Source organism: Ziziphus jujuba, chromosome 1 (genome assembly GCF_031755915.1).
Source record: "Ziziphus jujuba cultivar Dongzao chromosome 1, ASM3175591v1".
Taxonomy (NCBI): domain Eukaryota; kingdom Viridiplantae; phylum Streptophyta; class Magnoliopsida; order Rosales; family Rhamnaceae; genus Ziziphus; species Ziziphus jujuba.
In genome coordinates this window covers 28,363,495-28,384,756 of record NC_083379.1, presented here as the reverse complement: position 1 = coordinate 28,384,756, position 21,262 = coordinate 28,363,495, and the positions used below count along the sequence as shown (strand labels likewise).

General features: G+C 31.7%; 1 long non-coding RNA gene across 1 annotated transcript; it reads right to left on the bottom strand.

The window, feature by feature from the left end:
* Positions 1-13,946: 13,946 nt before the first annotated feature.
* Positions 13,947-16,098, bottom strand: LOC132800382 (uncharacterized). Its single transcript, XR_009635458.1, has 3 exons — positions 15,906-16,098; positions 14,270-14,424; positions 13,947-13,998 (listed from the first exon to the last, which is right to left on the bottom strand). It is a non-coding gene; the product is annotated as an uncharacterized LOC132800382 (long non-coding RNA).
* Positions 16,099-21,262: the final 5,164 nt, after the last annotated feature.

Genomic DNA, 21,262 nt, shown 5'->3' with positions numbered 1-21,262 from the left:
TATATTTTTCACTATTGATATTTTTGTTTTGGTATGAAATGATGATTTGGAATTTTCAGAATATTTAAACAAAAGGTTAGGTTTGAATATTAAATTCCAGTTTATGGTATAATACTTGTTTATGGAAAAAAGCATGATTTTGAAAAAATTATTTATGAATATTGTACTATTGTTTTTAATTGATGTACCATATAGTATTACTATTTTGGTTCAGTATTATATTATAGCGCGTAGTTTTGTTACGATGCTTATAGTACGCTAAAGATCGTCAGATGAGTTCATCCCGCAGGTTCATTATTTCTCACGATACCTTTCGTATACTAAAGGTCATGAGTTGGGCTCACCCCAAGGTTTTGTATTGCCACAATATCTTCAAAACACTAAGGATCATGAGGTGGGTTCATCCCATAGGTTTCTTTCTCTCTCTTACTGTTTGATGTTTTTTTGGGATGCTGTGCACCATTTGGCAGCATTAGGTATATCTTATGGTATATTCTTTATTTTTCTTAGCACAATGCTGGTTTTTTGATCTATTGTGGTTTTATGTTATTTACATAGTTATTTTTACGAATATATTTATATTATTTTATATCCAGTATTTAAATCATGATTAATTTGGTATAATAACTAAATAGTTTATTTATTTATAAATTTAAATCTAAACTTTACAATATGAATTTGGGGTGCAAATATGGATTTTGCAAAATGATTTTAAAAGGGAAACTTTTTGAAAGAGCGGAATTATAGGTCTTGACATAAAAGTTTATAAAAATAAAATATTATTTTCTTATTGTACCATGTTAATCACTGAGATATTTTTATCTCATGTTTTATTTGTTTTTAAATTTGTTCCCCTAGGTTCAAGCAGTTAGCGGACGGTCTAACTTGCACAATACATATTATTTCGTGTTTTCCACAGCAGCAGTAATATTTATCTTTTTCTATTTATCTTTATTTTCTTAGACTTATCTGTATCAGTTATACTATTTAATTTTACAAATATTCTTAGAATGTTCTGAACTAAATTATAGACATGGTAGTGACTTAAGTAAGCATATGTCGTAATGGCTTGTAGTATGATGGGCTATAAAGGTTGATTATATTAGTGGACTAGCATTCTGTTGTGGCTTTATTTATTTATTTATTTGTTTTTTATAACTTTGGATATTATTTTATATCACATGCATTTGGTTGTCTGTTGTTTGAGTGAGATTCTATTGGGTTTTCTCTAGGAATTGCTTATTGGGATTTCACTAGGTGGGACCACCCAGGAGATCCTGAAAGGGTTCACGAGGCTGGTCTTATCAACTTGGTATCAGAGCTCTAGGTTTCAAATTGCTTGGGGGTTATGCATTGCTATACAACTCATCTTATGTTTTGTTTATCCTTACTTATCATTTTCCTGAAATTAATTATATTTTGTTACACTCTCATAAAAAATTTCCTTTGTGATGTGGTGAGGATAAGGTAGACGTTGTTTCGAGTAAGTATCAGTTCGAAGTTTCTGAGAGCTAGCCTATGGATTTGGCTCAGGTTATGAGTTGTAGTGGATTGTTTAGGTGTTCAATTGTATAGGCTAAGAGACAAAGTGATGTGAGTTAATGGTTTTACAGACTCTGCTGTTGTCTTATTGCTTAATAGGTGTGGAAAAAAAAAAGAGGTCTTAATTTAAGGCTTGGAGTGCTCCTATCAAGGCAGGTCCATAATAACTAAACTTATGCAGAGGTAGATACTAGAAATTGACATGAAAAGATGATGAATGCTATATATATGAACAATTCCAACCTATAGAGAATTAAATAGACGAGAACTTGAATGGCTGACACAAAGCAATGTGACAATGTCAGAGGATGAGAGAACGCTTAGAGAATTATCAAAATTCTATCCTTACATGATTCAAGACAATGCAAGAATAAGACAGGGGTTTCTGGAGGCAAAAGAACAATCCCAATTTTAACTTTGTGTTATTGGTATTTGGTTAGAGGAAATTAGACTTAAAATTCTAAACTTTCCTTTTGATTTGATAAATGGATTTTTGGAGTTAGTTGTAATTTAGGAGAGTTATGAGTCGTGTAAAAGTGATATTGATGATTACATAATGACTTTGAAATTGATATTGAAAGATATGATCTTATGTGATTTTGTTTGGGTGTTTGATAGTTTTCTTTTACTATTGTTAAGGTTTTGATGGATTTGTTGTTGATCACTCTACTAGAAGTTGGTTCTTATTTTTGAATTATTTATAGAGATATTAGAGTTTTTTTCTACATTGTAGTTACGGTATTCAAAGGGTTGAATTTTGTTTTGTGAAGTTAAAAGTGTTATCCTTTTAGAGTTGGGAAGTGAGTCCTCAAGGATTTGCATTGTGGCATTAGTGTTTTCCAAGGGTGGGCTTGATTGGGTTGAGTGAGATCTCGTGGACAAATGTTTCTGCTAATGAAAATCTTTTGGCTTCTTAGGAAGTTGGAGCTATGTGAAATTGCGAACGATTGGACCTTATGGAGACAACATTATTACATGTTTCAATAATAAGCTATAAAATTTTGAGGATGAAATTTTCATAAAGGGTGTAGGACGTAACAATATGTCTTGGAAAAAAACATATAGAATTTAAAATTTTGAATGGATTGACTAAAGTAACAGAGTTTGACCAAATTGGACTTTTTAAGTGTGATAGAGTTTGACTTATATTTGAGGATGAATTTTGGTTTTGACTCATATACTATTATGTAGATCTTATCGATACAAGTTTGTATATTGTCGGCCCAGTAGACTCCTTGTTTCGCTCATCCCCTTCATCAGCTATTTGATCGGGATACTATTACCTAGGTTCCTAAACTTGGAATGGATGGCGGAGCGTAAGTGGTAAGCAGTTATATGGTTATGGTTAAAAAGGCATGGTTTTGAGTAATTTTTAAACAATAATATTATATTAGTGTCTAAATCAGTCTTGAATGTTGTCTGTTAGTAACCTAAAATCATATAATATTGGAAAATGTGCCAAACAGTGACTAAATAAAAAAATGCCCAAAAGGTCCCCAAACCTTTGAAAAATCATCCCAAGCCCATGGAACTTGACCTGACCCATTAGCGACCCATTTGACATCCAAAATGGATAACTGCCATTTGACCTTTTTTTGATCTATATGTGCGATACAGGAAGGAAACCCACTCAACAACAACCATAGCAGTGGAATTTCATGGAAAGCTGCTACTGAATAGGCATAGATCAGGCCAACGCTAGTAACGATAAGCCATTGATTTATGATGATTTGGTCATTTTTTGGCCATTCTAGCTCAGCTCATACACCTTCCCCCTAATTTGGACCCTTTAAATTCATTTCTGATTTCGTTTGGTAAAATTCTTTACCGATTAATAGATCCATCAATGAAAAATTTGGTTCAATTTTTTTACGAGTTTTCTGACCATTGATGAAATTTTTGGATTGACGTGAGCACACCAATGTATTCTTTATCTCTTGGGCTTTCCGTTGGTGTAAAGTTTGTGAATTTTAGATATCATATGATAATTATTTCATTTTTAGGTCAATTAGTATGATACCAGATAAAATTGGATTGTGTTTTGAATAAAATTGGATAAATTGAACAAAATTCAAGTTGGATTAATATAAATATATATTGATAAGACCCATTGGAAGGTTCAATTTAAGTAAATTAGCTTTTGGGTGAAAAACCCTAATTTTAAGTACTAGATACGCAGTATATTGTATCACTCGATATCCAATTCATGTAATTTTATGAATGCATGAATTATTTTAAGACATTTGGTATAGACCAATATCTTTGATTTAATTGTTAGAGTCTAAGGAATATTTTATTATATTATAGGCCATCGTACGACACTTGGAGTAGACCCTATGGAGGAGCATGAGTGAACAGTAGAGGTATTTGCAAGTGGTTATATTTTTTAAATTATTTTAGGCATGCTAGTACAACATATATATAGCTTGAATATGATACATATATGATTTATTTATATGGCTATTATATGCATATATAAATATTACACGTATGTGTTAGCATTTCATGTGACTTTTGATAAGATTTTGAATAGTTTTTGTGATGACTTGTGTCAAAAATCAAAAATTAGAATTAGAATTTTATTTGGTTTTACTAGGATTGATTAATTAGATTGTTAATGGGCCTTGAGTTTGACTTTTTATTGCACAATAATCTTGGTTTAACTAGTACATCATAGTGAAGAGCTTGTAGAATGATGACAAACCTAATTTTGAGTTACGGCTATAAAGTAATAGTTCTAAAGAATTTTTAAATATCAATATTTATCTATGTCCAAACGAGTCATGAGTTTGTCATTTAGTGGACCCTGGGCTATATAAATGCTTTAGGGAGCATGCCATTAGTAAATAAATTTAAAAATATTCAAAAAGTCCTAAAGGCTCTTATAAACCCATGGAACCCAAACCGAGTCAATCGCCTGTTTCCATCGCCAACCAGGTCAATGTTGAGATATTGGAAGGTGGGAAAACTGACCTTGTTGCTGGCCAACCACTAAAATTTCAAGCCAACCCACCACCGAACATACCCAAATTGGGCTGGTGAAGACGACAATGACTGCCCACTATTTTTTCGATTGGTTGGCTAGACTTTTGGCCATTTTAGGTCGACCTATATACCTTCCCCTATTTTGGACCCTCGAAATCCTTTTATATCCTCCATTTGTCAAAATTCTTCACGATTTAAGAGATCCATCAAAATCAAGTTTGATAGAATTTTTCAACATGTTTTTCGGCTACAAGGGACGTTTTTAGACAAAGGTGAGCTTAGATTCTTTTTTTTTTATTGTGTTTTTTGACTATTGATGACGTTTTTGAACCAAAGTGAGTTTAGACCTTTCTACCTATTTCACAAGATTTCCATTTATATAAAGCTTGTAAATTTTGGATTTTGTTTGATAGTTTTTCTATTTTGGATCAATTAGTTTAATACCAGATAAATTTGGACTATGTCTAGACATAATTAGACAAATTAGACAAAACTGAAGTTGGAATAGTGTAATTCGGTGTTAATGGAACCAATAGAAAGTTTAATTTCAATAAATTGCGCTTTGGCCTTGGGTGTCTGGTATTTAAGGCCTACAATATAATTGAATTGTTTGGTATTCAGTTTTAGAAATTTTAGAGTTATTAAGGATATTTTGGAATATTGGTATGCTCCATTTATTAGAGGTGGTCCAGTGGAGGAAGTAGTTTGAGCTACGATCTACGAGAGAACTTTATTTTCTGAAATGGTTTTGGGAATTATGTGTTTGATTGTATGTGATATATAAATTTCTCTATTAGTATTATTATTTATGGAATTATTCGAATTATATGCTTTATCACATGCTATGAAATAATTATTTAATTTATCATAATATAGGATACAAATAGGAAAGATTTGACTTAAATAAATTTTGGTTTATAATTATACAAGTATATATATATATGTTTATGTTGATATATGTGGGAATATTTTAATACAATGATTATGGGTATTATTAAATAGTTATATAAATATATCAGATTGTAGATTTTTGTGTACCATACTATACCATGAATTTGGATTTGTCGGAATATCACTCACTTATTTGGCCATCCCCTGTTTGATTATGTGTTTCTTAAGGTTGGATCAGAGGTCCCATTTTGTGATGCTCTGGGACGTTGAAGATCACATTGACATTTTTTCTTTCCCTTGGTAGTCGACAAAACACTAGAAAGGTAGTATGGTTGAGTGATAGGTTATGGTAATGAATATGGTACATAGGGCTTTTGTTTTATACTCTAAGGTTATAATATATGGTTATGTATATTTCGATTATTGATAACTTGTAAAAATATTATTTTATTACAAGGTGGAGGATATTATTTTGGTTTTAATTTCTTTATCTTATGATTTATGAAAGTGTTATTTTGGGATAATTAAGAACTTTGTGAAAACTGTTTGTTAAAATAGGAAAATTTCAAAGAGTGAAAGCAAGGTATCGAGAGAAATGATTTTTAAGAATAATATTTATTTTCATAATATGATAATTGTTTACTCACTAAACTTGTCTCATAGTTTTGTATTTTTTTAAAAACTGTTTTGCCTAGGCCTTAGTTGATAGTTTGTGCATACTACATTTGGGCACCGTTCCATCATCATCACCTTCGTATATTACATCATTATCAAACCTTCATATTTATTACCTTTCCAATGCTGATGCATTGCCTTTTTTTTATTTTTTATATTTTCTTATAGTACTATTATACATTATGTTTTATATATTTTTGTACTCATTTATTTTTTTTTAGTATGCTCTGGTGGATTGTCCTATTATGTATGCTTATTTTTGTTTTTCTTTCTCCTGAGTTAGAACTCTTGATAGGTATGACTACGATTTTAAAATTCCTATTAAAAGTGGTTATTTTTCTCTTTTATGGTATTAGGTTATATCCAATTTATGAGAAGGTCCTACTGAACTCTCGGTACTGGTTCAATAGAGTTTCCTTAGGCGGAGCCATCTTAGATGCTTGGAAAGGGTCCCAAATGTTGTCTTATCAATTTTAAATTCAAATGAGTTCTAGTGAACTTGTGGATCTTGATATTTAACTATTTAGACAGTTAAATTGATGGTTTAGTCATTTTACAAAATATTTGATTTTTGAGACAGTTGATTGATATTGTATAATTTTTAAGCATGTTTAACTGTTTTATATTTTAAGTGCTTAAAAATGGTTTATAGTAATATATATTTCACTATTTATATTTGTGTTTTAACATGAAATGGTGATTTGGAATTTTTGATATATTTAAATAAATGGTTGGGTTTGAATATTAAATTATAGTTTATGGTACAATACTTATATGTAGAAAAATGAATAAGTGTGAACTTAAAAAAATTGTTTATGAATACTGTGCTATTGTTTTTAACTCATGTACTATATAGTATTAGTGTTTTGATTTAGCATAATATTATAGTATGCAGATTTGCAGCGATGCGTGTAGCATTATTCTAAGAGATGATCATGAGAGGTCTTGAGAGAAAGATTTATAGAAATAAAATATTATTTTTTTATTGTACTCTACCACTCACTGAAATATTTTTATTTCATGTTTTATTTATTTTTAAATTTGTTCCTCTAGGTCCAGACATTCAGCAAGCAATCCACCTTGCGCATCACTTATTGTGTTGTGTTTTCCACAACAGCAGCAATATTTATCTTTTTTTGTTTATCTTTATTTTCCTAGACTTATTCATATCAGTTGTTCGCTTAATTTTACAAATATTCTTAAAATGCTCTGAACTAAATTATGGACATGGTAGTGACTATTATATATGCGTAGTAATGGTCTGTAGTATGAAGAGCTGCAGAACTTGATTGTGAATTAACATGCTGTTGGGGTTCATTTTTTTTTTTTTTTTATAACTTCAGGTGTTATTTTATATTGTACGCTTTTGGTTGTCCACGGTTTATGTGAAGTTTTATTGGGTTTTCTCTAAAAATTGCCTAGTGGGACTTTACTAGGTAGGACTATATGGGAGATCTTGGGAGGATGTCTGGGGCGAATCTTGTCAACTTAGTATCAAAGCTCTAGGTTCTAAATTGCTCGGGGGTTATGCATTGCCATACAACTCATCCTATATTTTATTTTTCCTTACTTATCATTTTTCTGAAATTAATTATATTTTGTTACCCTCTCTATAAAAGTCACGTAAGAACATATCCATCTGCCAAATAAAAATCACATAAGAATGTATCTTTCAATTTCATTTCCAAAGTCATCTCTTAACTATCAATATCATACTTGCATGACTTGTAACTTTCCCAATTTGTAAGTAACACCAAAAATACATGCATTAAATGAAAAAAAGAGTTTAGAACTCAAGTTTAATTTCCTCAAAGCATATACCAATGATACAAAGTTAAAACTGAGATTGTTCTTTTTGGCTCAGATCACACTCCTAGCACTTACAATTATAAGATTCATGTTCTTCATTGAATATTCAATTTTTTTAGCCTCAACAAACATTGTTCTTTTCACCAAATTCATCAAAGTCATCAAACAAAAATTTTCATTCTAATGGAGGGTCTTAGATTGCTTATAAAGCCTATTGTAATCCTTGAGATTGCAAACACCAAAAAGTAAGAATCCAAAATATCAAGTTGAGTCCTTTCATTATCTTAAATGATGAGAATCCGTCCGTACCCACACAACTGACTACTCGCTGGGGTGCTGATTCGATACAATTGATGACCAGGCCAATCACCAGGGCACAAGCCAAAAGATTTAAGGACAACCTAGCTGGTTTTATTCAAGGGTTATCAATTCTCAAAAGGGCATGTCAATACCCAAAGATTCAAAGCCTATTTTAAGCATCCATGTGGTGGAGGCCGATATGGATCTGGGTAGCTGTTTTTGTGCATTTGTGGACTTTAGGTAGCAAGGAATGGGTTCAACACTTCTTGAATTCAATTGATATCACTAAGCGGTCATGAAAACAAGTCAAGGCAGAAGCAAAAGCAACTAAAGAGGCCATTTGCGCATGGAAAATAGTTTTGGCTGAATTTGCTGTATTTGCCATTGGCTTTACTGTATTTTAGTGATTAAGCATTTTCTCTTTGTTCCAATCAAGGTCAACGTATGGGATTCATTATTAATCCTATTTGGCATCCTACATGGCATATTGGAGCTGATTTGGAGCCTTTACAAGCTGAAAATTGATTAAAGTTAGCTTAGTTGTCAAACTAGTTAACTAGTTTCTTAATTTGAGTTTGACTTTTTGTTTTAGGAAACTATCTTTTATTTTGATTTTTATTTGTTTATTTGCTGGATAATTCAACTTAGGATAGTTAGAATCTTATTATTTTGATTGTAAATTAATTAATTCCTAATTCAAAATAAAAGAATTAATTAATACAATTTAGTTTAGGAAAGGAAGGTGAAATTCGGCCAAGCATAGTTTCCTATTCTCTATGGCCAGTTTTACTAGTCTTTTAGGGTTTTATTTTGTTCATTCAAAGCCTATCTAAAGGCTTATTTTCAATGAGAAATCAGCTTACATATTATATAGAAAATTATTTGTGAGAAAGAATTATCTTTGTTCTCTTTGAACACCTAAAACACTTAATAGAAATCAAGTGTTTTAGTTTGACTTATCAATAGAACATCTTGACTTATCAGGGGTTGAGGTGACTATAAGAACTTGAACTTAATTTTTTGATCTAGGCTAGTATAATACAGGTTTAGGCTTGAGTTAACCTAGGTTCGCATCATTAAATATCATTTTTAAAAATACGCCAAATTCTTCCAATTTCAACAGACTCAAAAAATCCATACCTTAAGCAATAAAGAAATTTAAATCTTAGTATAATATCACAACCAAATATTAAGAATTAATTGCTAGGTCCTCAAACCATAAGAGAATATTCATCTATTTCTTATATTCTAATTGTGCTTCAAACACGATATTCCTTAAAAGATGAAGTTATCACGAAAAACATCGACCACCTTAGATTTGTAATACATCATCAGCATAAAACCTTCAACTTTCAAAAAAACAAAATACCAAAACCAAGATCAAAATCCATCACCAAACACAAATGCCATAAAACCAAGAACCTTTCTGTGGGTGTGGAAATTTCCAAGTAACATCCTAATGGAGCTAGAGTCATCCTAACTCAGGCAATACATCCATGCGAAGTAAAAGAGTGTGTGGCCCTTGAGACAATAAAACAAATACATCAATACCAAGCATAGGTAGTGTACCTGTCACAACATCGGGAGTGGCCTATGCCTCCTACCTTGTCATAGCATACACCATGCCTCTGGTAGGTGATCATCCCTTTCAACCTCCACTTTAGGCTGCAGATGTGGACTATTGTCCAGTGCTATTAGTGCCACCTAAAGTCTGGCCTCTCTGTGTATCCTGTCCTTTGAACTCATTAGTCTATTGAAAACCTGTCTATTAAATCTGAGCACCCAATCTTGATGCTCTAGCTTGACTCTGTCCTCAATAGGGGCAATCCTTCTTGAAGTGCTCCGATTGCCCGCAATGAAAGTATGGTCTATCTCATTGGCATGACCCATCATACAGAAGTTACATGCAAAATGAAAATTGCCTCTGCCTGTGGATCTTTAATAATGGAGATACCACTACTCATTGTCTGCTATTTTGAATCTTGAGTGTGTCCAGCTTTCTGGGATCTACTGTCCTTGAGGATATGTCTGCCTCCTTTGAATCCTTCATCCAACAATGATCCTGAGCTAGAGCTACCCCTTTTAAATAATCCCTGACTGAGGGTCTTTGAAAAGATGCCATTAAATGATCAGCTTTTAGACCTACACATCAAGGTCTGCCTTTCTAAGTCTAGGCCAGCATGTCTTATAGACTAATATATAGGGTGAATTGCATTTGAGATTCTCAATGCTACAAGTAGGGGTGGGCTCGGTGCGGATTGGTTCGGTTTTTGGGGTTTTTTTAAACCTAACCGACCAATTCGGTTTGGGTTGGTTACATAACCGAACCGAACCGAACCCAATACAAAAACCGAACCGAACCGAACCGAACCGACCATACTTGATCGGTTTGGGTTGGGTTTGCGGGTTGGGCCGGTCTGGGCTTCGTGTTAGGCCTCGGCCCAAATTGTATATATATATATATATATATATTTCGAATTTGGTATTTTTTGGACCAAAATTGTATAAAAAAATTTTTAGACCTTTTTAATCATCAATCTATATTTTAAATTAGATATTCTTTTCAAATTATTCTTTAAATTAAATAATTTTAACATACATCCATCCACCTAAACAAAAATACCAAATAAGTTAATTATTAAGCATCAAACATATTAAATAATACAACACATAATCATACAACTATAATACAAATCTACTACTACCACCACCCAATTATAAACCATACATCAACAAATAAAGTATATAACAAGTCTACAACCATTATTAGCTACAAAATAAAATACAACCCATATTTGAAATCTAAAATTTTAAAATAAACTTATAATTAAATAAACTAATAATCCATAAAAATAAAAATTAGTTTAAATATTGTTTTCTTCCACATTCTCCATTGCATGAAAAGCCACCAGCAGCAACCACAAGCTCACTACCTCAATAAACCAAATTCCATTCATCCTTCAACAAACATTAAAATTATAAATAAACATTAAACATTAAGCATTAAATGTAAAGAATTAGCAATCAATAAACATTAAGTTTAAGTGTATTACTAAAATATTATCTAACGTAAAAGATAATTGATGATTTGGAATTAACAACAAACTTACCAAGTAATCATATATCAATTAGGTGGAGGTAAACTTTGTTTTGTAACCCAAGATGCTCCTAAACAAATTAAAATATGATATTAGATTAATTAGTAAGCTAAACGAAGTTGTAAATATTACTAAAAAATTCTAAAAACTCTAAAATAGATAATAAAAATAAAATTACAAATAATAATAATAAAAAAAATTCTTACCCGATTCAATAGAATCATAATATGCGACATCTTCTATTGGTATTTCAACTCTATAATCATACGTCATAGGCTTTGATTGCAACCAATTTTGAGAACAAATCAAAGCCTCCACCATTTTTGGACCCAATGAACTTCTGAATGCATCAAGAATACGCCCTCCGGTACTAAAAGCAGATTCGGATGCTACTGTAGAAACTGGAATGGCGTATACATCTCTTGCAATTTGAGATAAAATTCGATATTTTGTCCAATTATTTTTCCACCAAGCCAAAATATCAAATTTCTCACTCTCCACATCCTCACATGGATCAAACAAAAATTTATCAACCTCATTCTTTATTTCCAATTCATTTTTTTCCATTTTTCTTTTTTTAAATTGTGATTCTTTCAAACGCCGACGATCATCTATGCTTCCATCATCCAATGAATCCATCATCATCCCACTTTGTTGTGCTTGCATTGATTGACCATCATTTGAATTTGATACTTTAGAACTCCCATTCATAGAATCAATTTCCTTATAGAAGTTGTAAAGGTTAACTAAAGTATCTTTTACATCCCTAGTCAAAGATTCAACCATACCACTTTCATAAGCATCCTCAAAAAGATATGATACATATTCCAGCTTATATCGTGGATCAAGCACAATGGCAATAAGCAACAACTTGTTGACATTTCCAAGTGAACCCCAATATTTGTCAAACTTTATCAACATTTTCTTTGCCATATTGGCCATCAAATGATTTTGACTATTACTCCATTCAACAAGTGCATTATACATCAAACTCAATTCATGAAAACATATATTAGAAGTAACAGTCAAAGAGGCACTAAACTTTAAGGTAACTTCATAAAAAGTAGCAAGAAATTTCACAAAAACCCTTGCACTATCCCAATCTTTAATTAGAGGTGGTCCGGCTCTCTTCCTTCCTACTTCATCTTCCTCAAAATATCTAAGATAATGTCCATCAGCATCTATCATCCTATCAAAACCTTTTTGATACTTCAAAGCCGAGTTCAACATCAAATAGGTGGAATTCCACCTAGTAGACACATCCAAAACCACGGTTTCTTTATATTCAATTTTCTCATTCTCTACACATTCTTTAAATTTGTTTAACCTTGAAGGAGATGATCGAACATATCTAATAGCATTACGAATTCCAGCAATACTATCATGGATTTCCTTTAATCCAAATGTCACAATTAAATTTACAATATGTGCAGCACAACGAACATGTAAAAACTCACCATCCAAAACATTTCCTTTCCAATAATTTAATTTTTCTTTCAAAAAATTAACAGCCACATCATTTGAAGAAGCATTATCAACCGTTATTGTGAAAACCCTTTCAATACCCCATTCAATTAAACAATTTTCTATAACCTTACCAATTGTCTCACCCTTATGATTTTGCACAATACAAAAATTTAAAATTCTCTTATGCAACTTCCAATCATCATCAATGAAATGAGCGGTAAGAGTCATGTAATTGTTATTTTGAATGGAAGTCCATGTGTCTGTCGTAAGACAAACCCTTTGCTTCCTCAATGAAAACACACTCTTCAAAATTTTTTTCTCATCTAAGTACAACTGAAACACATCTCTAGAAATTGTTCTACGAGATGGCGGTTCAAACTTAGGGTTCAAAGCATTACAAAACTTTCTAAACCCTTCTCCTTCAACGTGGCTAAATGGTAACTCGTCCATGATGATCATTTCTGCACATGCAAGCCTACATGCCTCTTTACTAAATGTTGTACTCATAGAGACCAAATTGCTACTACCACTTTCAAATGAAAGAACTTGTTGCTTTTTATCCTCCATCCTATTAGGATATTTTGTGCATTGGTTCATCAAATGGTTTCGCAATGTACTAGTTCCACATCTCTTGGTATTACATGCATAATCTACCCCACAATGTTTACATTTGCACCTAGGATTATTTGGATCATAATCTGGAATTTTTTCAAAATGTTCCCAAACCCAAGATGGAGCCCTAGAAGGTTTTCTCTTTTGCGTTTTATAAGGTTTATCCAACTGTGAAGGTTGAGATTCAGCTTTATCTGATTCATTTAAATACTCTTCCAATTCATTAATATCATACAAATCATTGTGGCCTTCATCCATCTAGAACCTATTAAAAACAAAATAAACATATACATATATGTATATATATATATATACAAATATATATACATATAGCTGTCAAAATCAGCAGGCCAGGTTATATTAACAACTTCACAGCAATCAAGTCACACATCACTTCACAATCTCCAAACTTCACAACAAACAATTTCACAGCCTATGCTTCACTACACTTTCCAAAAGCAATTTTTGACCTTCCCACATGCAAAAATAACGAGAAAAAGGCTAAGTAACTTACCTCCAAATAATAGACAATCACACAATTGTTTGTGATCTTGGAATTAAACAATGAAAAGGAATGCTATTCGATTTATGCAAGTCACGATAGGCTGTTTGATTTTATCTACAAAACAGGGGAAAAAAATATATTAGACCACAAAGCAAAATAAAAAAAATAAAATTGCAATACTAATTAGAAAAAACAGAAAAAAAAAAATACACTTCTTCCATCCAAACTCCTGGTGTTAAGACTGATTAGAAAAAACAGCATTCCATAGTTTCCATGTATAATATTTTATGTATTTAAAATAGCATAGATTCTTTAAGTAATGGGAAACAACCACCAAAGGAAATTAAAAGAGAATAAATTCCAGAGAATTAGAAGCTTATCAAACCTGCCACATCTGTTCTACCATTTGGAGAGGAATTAGATTCACTGCCCAAATTAGTGCTGACTGCTGAGAGTTTGAGAAGCCTGTCCAACAGGTGATTCAGGCAAGCTGTTTGGTCCTTGAAGGTGACTGAAGAAGTAGCTTTCTTCCAATATATTCTGCGATTGTGAACAAAAAATGCAGGTTAAGGTTTTTATTCATATTTATCAAGACAAAAAGTTTTAGTTATGCATAAATAATTTTGAGTGACTTGAGGAAAAGAACCTCATATATAATTATATATAAATATATAAATAAAAAAAAATATATATATATATATATATGCAGCTTGTACTTTAAGTTTAGCTTGTACATAATTATGAACATTATTATGATGAATTTATATAATAATTGGACAGATACTGCCAAGTCCACCATTCAACAAAATAAGCCATTTGAATCAAACAAACAACAATATAAACACTCTGATTTGCACAAGATTTTAGGGCATAAATATAAATGAATTGAAATAAAAAAATAATATTTATTTTCCATCATTCATGCAAATGACATAATTGAGTACAAGTATGCATTTTTAACCATTAAGAGCAAGAATCAAATTGGCAATGACAGATTGTTCAACAAAGAAATTAATTTTTAAATATTTTTAAAGTTCTAGATTCAAAATTACTATTATTTGATAAAGAAATTATACATAACCCAAAAAGTTTCCACTTAGTTTTCTTAATCATTGTTCTTTTTTATATCACTTATCCCCAACCAAATCATTCTGCACCTACACCATTACACAAGAAAAGAATAAACTTAAACATCACCGAAAAGAAAAAAAGTGAAATTTGACTATCTTTTAAGAGGAAATTTGACTAGTCTGAGTCAATACTCAATATTTTATTGGATTACCGGGTTTTAGACAAGAGCATGAAAAAGTAATGAATTAACTGCCTTCTATGGCAGTCTTTAACTCTTTTTAAGCCAGCAAAAGCTCCGCTACTCACTCTTTTAAATAGATCACAGCAACTGGGTATTTTCTACTTTTCATTTTCAGTTCTCTGTATTTGCTTTCTCTGAATCTGTTTTTTTTTTTTTTTGGGTGTTTCCAGAAAGTAATAAAAATACTATTTTTCTGTTTTTCTGCTTGTGTTTGTTTTTTCTCTAAATCAGAATCAGATGGTGCCATTCTCATCTTGTTGCTGTATCGATTGAGATGAGAGGAGCTTCTCCGAGTCCCGTGGAGCCCAGACTCCATTTGTCTGCTTCAGCTAAGTCAGTCTCTTTCTGTCTCTGTCTCTTTGTTTTCTGTGTTTCATTGCTTTCATTTTTGGGTTTTTAGCTTAATTGGGTTGTGAAGGATGATTGCAATTTCCCGGAAAATTGTTTAATTTGTGCATAGGTGTTTCAGTGTTTGTGTAATTAGGATGTAGAGTGAGCCTCGTGAAAGTGTTGAGTGTTACAAGATTTGAATTGTGTGAGATGCAAAGATCTATTTAATTTTCCAATCCGAAGGGAAGCAGAAAGGAACGAAAAAAAAATAAAATAGAAGTTGCTAACTCGAAATAAAATAAAATTATGAAAGATTTCCTTTCAATTTCAATCAATCAATAATCACTATAATAATAATAAGAAATATAATGATTTTTACCTGCAGAGCTTGGGACTTGGGAGGGTGACGAGTGGTGGCGTTGCTTGGGAGTTCAATCGGGTGGTGGCTGGCCGGAGGATGCTGCCTGCGAGTGGCGATTGGCGACGCGAATGCTAGGGCTTCAATTTCGTTTTGTGAGAATCTGAGATTGTGTTCTGTTGAGTGCTGTCACTGTTGTGTATTGTGTTTTCATCTTGAAATCCAATGGTGGTAATTAGATGGTGAGAGATCAATGGCTTACAAAATTTCATAGAAATAATTTAATGAAAATAATTTTTGCAAAATGGCTCTTTGGTTATGAAACGGTTCGGTTCGGGTTGGGTGGGTTAAAATTCCTTCCAACCCGTAACCCGAACCGAAAATCTAACATTTAAATATGTATAACCCGACCCAAACCGACTAAACAATAAAAACCAACCCAAACCGACCCAAATTCTTCGGTTTGGTCGGTTTTGTCGGGTCAGGTCGGTTTTTGCCCACCCCTAGCTACAAGCTTGTTTAAATGATAAAACAATCTCCTCTTCTTGCTAACCTCATTGGCAACCAATTTGGGGTATAACTTTAACGTTTTTTTGAATCTCCACTTGTATTTAGAAACTGTCATGCTATCTTGAGTGAGCGTCTAATACTCGAGCTTTTTAATTTAATAAAGGCGGGATGGTAGAACTTGATGCGAAATGAAATCTTAAACAATGCCAAGTGTGACGTCTTCTGATCATCTCATACATCCACCATTTTCTTGTGTTTCCCTTTAGCATAAAACTAGTTATCCTCACCCTGTCCTTGTCTGTACACTACATACCCTCATCTAGGATTTTTTCCTTGTTAGCTAGCCAAGATAAAGATGCAATAAGATTTGTGGAGCCATCAAAATCACTGGTTTAATTCTACGAGCCTGATCAATAGAATGTCTAATAAACTCACTCCTCTCGAGTGATCAAGCCAGGTGCTCAATAAGATGCTCCTTATAAGGTGGGTGCATCTATACTTTCTATTGAAGTCTATTAGGATGACCTATGTTTACCTCTGTGTGCCATCTAGGAAGAGTACTATTTCAAAGAATAAATGAAATGTAATTAATTTCAAGAAATAGATTAGGTAAAAATATATAAAACATAGGATGATTTGTATAGCATTGCACACAACCTTGAGGAATTTAGAACCTAAAGCTCTGATACCAAGCTGACAGGACCTACCTTGGAGCCCTTCTAAGATTTTCTAGGTGGCCCTATCTAGTAAAGTCCCATTGGGCAATTCCTAGAGAATACCCAATGGAACCTCACTTAAACCATAGACAACAAACACATGCAATATCAAATAATATCTTAAAAGCTAGAGTCATAATAGCATTTAAATCTATAACTATGGTCCATAATTATAGCTCGTCATATTACAGGCCATTACTACACGTGCATAATAGGATCACTACTACGTCCAATATTTAAGTCAGAGCATTTTAAAAGTATTTTTAAAATTTAGAAATACAATTGATGTAAATAAGTTTAGGAAAATAAAGATAACAGAGAAAGATAAATGCTGCTGCTGTTGTTGAAAATATGAAACAATGAGTAATGTGCGAGGTAGACTGTTAGCTAACTACCTGAACCTAAGGAAATAAATTTAAAAACAAAAAATAAAGATATCTCAGTAAGTGACATGACACAATACAAAAATCATATATATTTTGTTAAATATTTCTTTCAAGACCTCTCGTTTCAATATTTTGAAAGGTTCCCATTTTTATAAAACCCAAACTCATATTCTAAATCAATATTATAAAATTAATGCTCAATTAGTACAAATTAATGTCCATTAAAAATATTATAAAATTGGATCAGCTATAATATAAATATTGAGCATAAAATAATATAAATATAATCTTACAAAGTAATTATGAAAGTGTAGTAAAACTATAAATATCATAAAATCAACAATATACTCAGAAACATAAACAATATACCATATAATATACTTAGCACTATCAAGTGGTGCATGGCATCCCAGAATACCATCGGACAATAAAAGAAAGAAGCCTGTGGGATAAACCCACCTCACAACCCTTAGCATCTTAAATGCATTGTGACAGTACAAACTATGAGATGAACCCACGTCATGACTCTTAGTGTACAAAAAATGTCATGGCAATAATAAACCTATGGGAAGAGCCCAACAACACAACCCCTATCGTACTACAAACATCGTGCCAAATCTGTGCGTTATAATATATTATTGAACCGAAACATTGGTACTATATGAGACATTAATTAAAAATAACAATATATTATCCATAAAACTATCTTTGTAATATCATACTTTTTCAAATAATACTGTACTATAAAACATAATTTCATTTTCAAATCCAACTATTTATTTAGGGTCGACTCCAGGTTCAATACGGATGCCTATAATATAATAAAATATTTTCCAGACTTCAACAACTAAATCAAAGATATTGAAGTGTATCAACTTTAGACATCCATACAATTACATAAATTTGATCTAATTATATGCAAACACTTAGGATTAGGTACTTAAAATTGGGGTTGTTCACCTAAAGGTCAATTTTATGAAATTAAACCTTCTAATGGAATCTATTAATATCTAATTATAATAATCCAACATCAATTTTGTCTAATTTGATCAATTTTTGTCCAAACGCAGTCTATTTCTATTCGGTATTTAACTAATTAACCCAAAAATGGAAAAATAATCAAACGATGTTCAAAATTTATAAACTTTATATCAATGGAAAGCTTGTGGAATGAATAACAAGAATCTAAGCTTCTTGGTCTATTGCTGATGGTCATTTGATTAAACTTTCAGTAGATAGATCTCTTAAACCATGAGGAATTTTGATAACCAGAGTATTGAAATGGATTTAGATGGCCAAAAATGGGAGGACAAAATTGTCGATCTTGGCTCATTGACCAGTAGTTTGGTGAAAAATTTTGCCAACTTTGTAGCCCAAAGGTGGACTTGCCAGTGGTTAGGCATGTGTGGTAGTTAGGTAGCTGAAAAGAAGTCAATCGGCTTTGACCTTGTTTGTGAAGGAAGTGGGTTGCGGGTCGGTCCATGGGTCGTACAGGTCTGTAAGGGTTTTGGGGATTTTTTTTGGATATTTTTGTAATTGTATTAGTGAAGGTGTAGCTTCCCATGTATGTATAGGGCCCTGGATCACCAATGATAAAAAATTGGGACTGGTTTGGACATTGATATAATACTGATGTTTAAAAATTTTCAAAATCATAGCTTTTTATCCGTAACTTAAAATTTGATGTGTCGCTAGTTTATGAACTCATATCGATGTGCTTTACATAATGATAAATCAGTCAAACCAAAAGCTTGGCCATAAAAAATTCAAATTTGAGACCCATAAATGCTCCAATTAGTCAGACTTGATAAAAGTTTCAAAATTTTTGGCATTTTTCGGGATGGAATGTTACAAAGGTTTTATTAGGTTTTCTCTAAGAATTGCTTAGTGGAAATTCACTACTCGAGAGATCTTCAAAGGGTTTCTAGGGTGGGTTCTTTCATATAACCCAATAGTGATTGATCACCATTAAGTTGGTGATTCATCATGGGATGATTGATTACCACTTATATGTTGATTGATCATGGTAGACTTCTTATTGCAAATTTTGATGCTAATAGAGTCAAACCTCAAAGTAGTCCATATTATATAAATATATAGAGTAATTCTACGGTGCGGACCATCTACATGCGGACCGCACCCAAAGCCGATGCTTTTTGGAAAAAAGTGTCAACTTTGCTGTGTATGTATGCATAGCATATATAGCAAAGCCAACGTTTTTTTTTTTCAAAAAAGTATCGACTTTGGGTACGGTCCTCATGCAGATAGTCCGCTACACAGTATACACAGTAAAGTTGACATTTTTGTAAAAAAAGCGTTGGCTTTAGGTGTGGTTAGGTGTGGTTTGCATGCATACACAGCAAAGTCGATTTTTTTTTTTTCCAAAAAAGCATCGGCTTTGGGTGCAGTTTGCATGCGGACGGTCTGCAACCATGTTTTTTTAAAAAAACCATTGGCTTTGGATGCGGTTCGTATACGGATGATCCGCTATACAGTGTACACAGCAAAGCCAATGTTTTTATTTAAAAAAAAAGGCTTTGGGTGCGGTCCGCACCATAGAAACTCTCTCTCTCTCTCTCTCTCTATATATATATATATATATAAGTACAATTTGATAGTTTTAACATTATATTTTCCATATTAGTCTTTGGATCATATCAAGGACTAGACTTTAAAAGTTAAGAAGTAGTCAAATATAAATTTAGTAACATATTAAAATTTTATTTAAAGAAAGTAAATTGTATTAGGATTTGATGATTAATAAATGTTATTTTAAATCTCAGTCTTTGATGCTATCCAAAGACCAAAAATGAAGTTTTAATGTTAGTTCTAATATTAAAAATTTGATTTGACTATGACTGTATAGTATATTTATATGTATACTAATGCTTTGTTGGGAATAATGGCAAATTCAGAAATTTTGTTTAGGGGGTCATGGTTGAATAATGAAATATATGTATATATATATATATATTTTAAAGTGATAATGATATAAATTGTTACATCAAACTAATAGCTATTTGTCCATGAAGATGGTTTAATTGGTAAACCCCTTGTATTCATAACTGGAAATCATTGATTTAAAATATCGAAATGGAAAAAATTATTGTAAATGAAAAAAAAAAACTAATATCTATGTGTTTTTTGAAATTTAATGAATTCTAAATTAGGATTCATTTATTTGCTTCTATTTTGAATCAAATTCAAATGAACTTTGTTTTTCAAAAAAAAAAAAAAAGGTTTATAAACTTCTATGTAAAATTAAAAAGGTAGCTTCTATTCAAAATTAAAATAGGAATTTTGAACTTATAGGCATTAATAATTACATAAGAATAGAAAATTTTAAGTTGATTAATGTGATAAACAATTTTACATAGTTTCCATACAAAGGGGGAAAAAAAATAACATTCTCCAAAAGAATATTTTATAAGTAAAGAATACAAGATTATTACCAAAAAAAAAAAAAAAAAACACAAGACTTCATGTAATCTATAATTAATAAGGGGCACTATTTTATGGAGGGAACTATTATTTTGAGAGGGAACACTATTTATTATTCTAAAGAAATCTACTTAAAAAAAAAAACTATATATATACACACATATATAACACATATTTAAGCTAAATTCGCACATGTGGTTGGAAATATGTACCAAATATAAGGTGATAATATGTTGATATATCAAATACTAATAGTGTTATGTCAATTAAAAATTTAATACTAAAACTTTAATCAGGCAAGTAGCAATATATAATATTTGCCATG